The sequence below is a fragment of the Ovis aries genome, chromosome 19 (assembly GCF_016772045.2).
Source record: "Ovis aries strain OAR_USU_Benz2616 breed Rambouillet chromosome 19, ARS-UI_Ramb_v3.0, whole genome shotgun sequence".
Classification (NCBI taxonomy): Eukaryota; Metazoa; Chordata; class Mammalia; order Artiodactyla; family Bovidae; genus Ovis; species Ovis aries.
In genome coordinates this window covers 28,278,856-28,283,482 of record NC_056072.1, presented here as the reverse complement: position 1 = coordinate 28,283,482, position 4,627 = coordinate 28,278,856, and the positions used below count along the sequence as shown (strand labels likewise).

The 4,627-nt window shown below is 46.3% G+C and overlaps 1 protein-coding gene across 2 annotated transcripts in view; it reads right to left on the bottom strand.

Annotated features, from left to right (window-relative positions):
- The window catches only part of PDZRN3 (PDZ domain containing ring finger 3), a 268,425-nt gene that overhangs the window by 205,925 nt on the left and 57,873 nt on the right, over positions 1-4,627 (bottom strand). The gene's annotated exons all lie outside the window — the stretch shown is intronic.

Below are 4,627 nucleotides of genomic sequence, written 5' to 3'. Positions count from 1 at the left end.
ACATCATTACTATAATGACCAACACAATGACACTGCAAAACTAGTGTCACAGTCACCCAAATTAGAAAGAGCCCTGAGTGGCTGGCGGAGGATCCCTGGGCAACCCATTTGATATGGTAACACGTGGCAGCAGAGGCAGCTAGGAATTTGCTGGCTGACGACCAAACCCTATTTGTGGCATACTCTTTTTACAGCCCTACCTCCTAATGCATGGTTACTTGCCACACGATTATGTAAAAATTAAATAATCAGCCACAGTGCTAAGAGAAAGTAAAATCCTATGATTAAAACAAGTGACAAACCTATTAACGAGTGCAGGTATTATGTTACAACCGTTTCTGTTTGATTAGGGTAAACCAGATGTGCAGTTTTTAAGAGATCTACACTGCAATGGGGGACATGTGTGTATGTGAAGTCGCTTCAGCTGTGTCTGACTCTTTGTGACCCCATGGACTGCAGCCCTCCAGGGTCCTCTGTCCATGGAATTCTCCAGGCAGGAATACTGGAGCAGGTTGTCATTTCTTACTCCAGGGGACAGATCATGGCAATTAGAGAGCATGGCTGAAATTCCTGTTCAGCCTTGGAGGATCCCTGAGGATGGAGGTACCATTATTCTCCTTTCCAGATGAAAAACTGATGTCCTAAGGAGTAAATGGACTTGCCCAAGGTATGTGCTGCCTCTAAAATTTGAATCAAGTTCATCCGATTCCAAACCACATGTTCTTTTTCTTCCTCACAAGGCCTCACCTGGGGAATCGTGTTCTGGTCTTCTTTATTCCTTGATGACTTAGGAGTCCTAAGATTTTCCTGCAGGTCCTTCATAGGAAGGGCTCAAGATGAACATAAGCAACCTGGAGACTGTTATATGAGATGAAGACTGAGTTTCTCTCTAAATAGCTTCCGGGGAACCTCAGTGCAAGCAGGTTACCAAGCCTCCATAAAGGGGAGCAGAGGGCACCTCATCCTTGCACGATGGGGTACATTCTACCTCCTGGATGCCCTATTTTTCCAAGTCTCTAGGCCTCTACACTGACAACTCCCACTGCTGGAAAGGTCCTTCTCTGTCCTACTCTCTGCCAAGGCTGCTCTATCCTCAGTAGAGCCCTCTGAGAAGTTCCTCCACCCCCTGTACCTCCAGACACAGGCACAGACTCCACCTGGCAATACCCTCAGGGCACAGTGGCAGAGTGCATCCCAGTGGCCCTCCTCACTGGACGGGGACTCCTCCAAGAAGGACCTGAATTTACCTTTGTGTTTCCTCCCCAGTACAGAGCACAGTGCCTTGAAGGATCAACTTCAAAGAGATACTCATTGAGCCAAGCCAGGTGCTGGGCTGGAGGTGGCAGTGGTGGAGATTAGGGACTCTCAGGAGGTTGAGAGTAGGGTTTCTGGGTGACCTAACATCTACTCTTTGTGTCACCTTACCTGTCCCTTAAACACTGTGCCTTGATTTCCTTATCTGTACATGGGGACCACGGTCCTGCTCAGCCCACACAAACCTGAAGTAAGAATGACAGGCAAAGGAAGCCAGGAGTCACTGACACCAAGAGGCTGAGAACACTATGGATGCTATATTAACCTTCCATCCCTTTTTTGTAACCCCCACCCACCCTACCCTGCTTCATTTATTTCCAGGGATTAAGATCCAGCTGACACATGATATAGTTGGCCTTGCTTCTTGCCAGGATGTAAGCCCTGGCAAGATCTTGAGGATGTAAGCCCCAGGATCCTTACATCTTACTAGGATATAAGCCCAGGAAGAGAGGACTCTTGTTTTCTTCTCTGCTGGATAGTGGCTCTGAGGACAGTAACTGCAGGCAGAAGGCCTCAAGTGCTTCTTGAATGAATGAATAAGCAAATGAGCAAGTGAACGAACAGCTAAGCAAACACTGCCTAACCAGCTCAAGGAGCATGAACCATCCAGAAGAGACACGGAACGTTAACAAAACAGGGACTTGATATTTTTATGGCCATAATTACAGGGATATTTCCTTTTGTGTGTGGATTTCCCAGGTGGCACTGGTGGTAAGAACCCACCTGCCAACGCAGGAGACAGTAAGAGACACAGGTTCGATCCCTGGGTGGGGGAAGATCCCCTGGAGGAGGACTCGGCAATCCACTCCAGTTTTCTTGCCTGGAGAATCCCGCAGACAGGGGAGCCTGGTGGACCATGGTCCACAGGGTTGCAAAGAGTTGACACAGCTGAAGAGACTTTGCATGTACGCACTCACAGAGTAAAGGCTTCACGCATATTCAATTCTTAGAAAAGACTGATGGCTGATTTCATGCTAGGTGGCACAGGAATCCTCACATTTGTACCTAACCTGTCCCCAGACTCTCTGTAATATAATGAACACTGCGTGAACCCACACGCTTATGGCCCACAGACCTCTGCTTTAACAAAACCCTCTGGAAAAGGACAAGTCCTCTGTAAGGAAATCTGTCACTCCAGCTGCCTAGATTCGGGTTTCCTCAAAGGCCAGTCTGGGACTAACCAGAGGCTCCCTATCCAAAAGGAAGCATTGGTGGAGGCGAGCAGGAGGCCCCATCCACCCGAGGGGTTAAGGTATCAAGTTCCACCAGCACCGAGACTGGAGGAGGAGGAAGAAGAAGTAGAGAGGATGAAAGTGCCCAGGGGAAAAAGACCTCAAGCTCCAAAGTCCCTCTCTGGACTCAGACCTTCCAAGATGTTCCTAAAAACTCTCTTAAGGTGCCTTCTTTGTTCTTGCCCTTAACGTCTTACAAATGCATTCACATTTGATTTTTTTTTTCTTTTTCAGATATACCTGGCTGGCTGTGGATGGTAAGAAAGGTTACGCAGAAGACCAAGATAAGGGTCCTGATCTTTATCATAGTCACCACTTCAACTTGCATGAAAACTCTAAATTAAGAAGCATCACTTATTCCATCCCAGATATGGACTGAGGTTTCTAAGAGTCCATTTTCTCAAAGTAAGATTTTCTCAAAGGAAGATTCCACCTTCCTCCAAATGAAAGGAAGACATGAAAACGTAACAACTTATATACCCACAATACCAGCTCTCTTGCAAAGTTTCTATATACGTCATGTATAAATGCTCCAGGGTGCTTTTACTTTTCCACTCTCTAAAAGGTCTTTGTATCCCTTTCTTCTCAATACCCAGTGGTGAGAAAAGTGATTTATCACCTGTCACAGTAGCTACTCGGTATTCCCACCATAAATCGTGCCTCTCTGACAAAACCCTTATCTTCAAAAACAGATAGCATCAACCATTACTACTTTGTATGTCGACGTCCCTTTTATTTAAGAACAACTCTGTTTTCCTTACAAATCCTTAAACATATTAGTAGAAGACTCATTCAGAGTAGATGCCTTCAGTGACGGGCAATCCAGCCCAAGCCTCATGCTCACTTCTAAGAAAAGGCGAAATCCATAAGCAAACACATGCCGCAGGGGCTGTGACGGAGGACATTTTTCAAAGACCAGTGCCACTGGGTTGAAGTCAGCTTTGCATACCTTTTCAATCAAAGCCACAGCTGCCCCAGCAAGAAGGGTCAGAGAACTCGATCTCCACAAGCAGGTGGTCCTTGCTCCATCAACAGACTCGGCCCCCAGAGTTCATCCCTTAGTCGGCTGCTCAGAACCCAGGGAGCAGAGGCAGCTCTGTGAAAGCTGAGAGGGACACACATGCTTCCAGAAAAGACAGGGATGACCCGTTCCCTTGAGCACATGTGGGCATCTGCCTGACACAGGGCAGGATGGAGACTGGAACAGGGGCTTAGGTTTGGGGAAAGTGTGCCAGGTGATTTGGTACCTAACGTGAGCCAGGGACAGTAGGGTGGTTTTCGGAAAATTCATCAGGTTTGTATCAACAGAATTTTTACTCATACCAAAAAAAGATCTCATGATTCGCTTCATTGAGCATCTGCCTTTCACAGAGAGGCGAGCTGGAGTGCTTAGCAAGGAGTCAGGTCTCCGAGGGCAGTCTCTCTTTTCAAACCCGATAATTAAGACAGTAAAAAACAAACATCCGACCTGTTTGCTCATGGCTGTGTGTTTTCTAACTTTTGATCAATTTCATGGGTGGTCAACATGGATTGTCTTCTGTATCTCTTATTCCTCTTTCAAAGATTTTAATCAGTTCTTCCCAAAGATCAAAGTCCACTTGGTCGAAATGGGAGTTTTGCTAACTCCTAACTCACTGGGTGGAAATCCAATGCTATGTTTTATTCTAGGGGATTCTGGCTGATTAGAGAAAGAAAAGAAGTCCGAGATCAATTCATCACAAAGTTTAGAAATATTACGAACTTTCCTCTGTTCCTCATATGCGTTCTTCTTTCAGAGATCCCTGGACCTCACACGGATGGCAGAGAATCAAGCTATCTCCTCATCTCTGTGTGAAACCCCCATAAATCACAACGTCCATTCCATCTGTCATAGTACATAGGACAGCACTAAGCACTGCTGGTTGTGCCCCAGTTACAGGCACATGGAGTCACTGAGAGCAGGGACACAGAAGTACGAAAAGGAGACATTTAATAATCAATCCAAGAGGGGCCTGGCAAAGAGGGAGTGGCGTGATTTTGCAAAAGCCTTCTTCCCACACTTTCGGATTAAAATATGTCAATTCCTTCCTGTACTTGAGAAA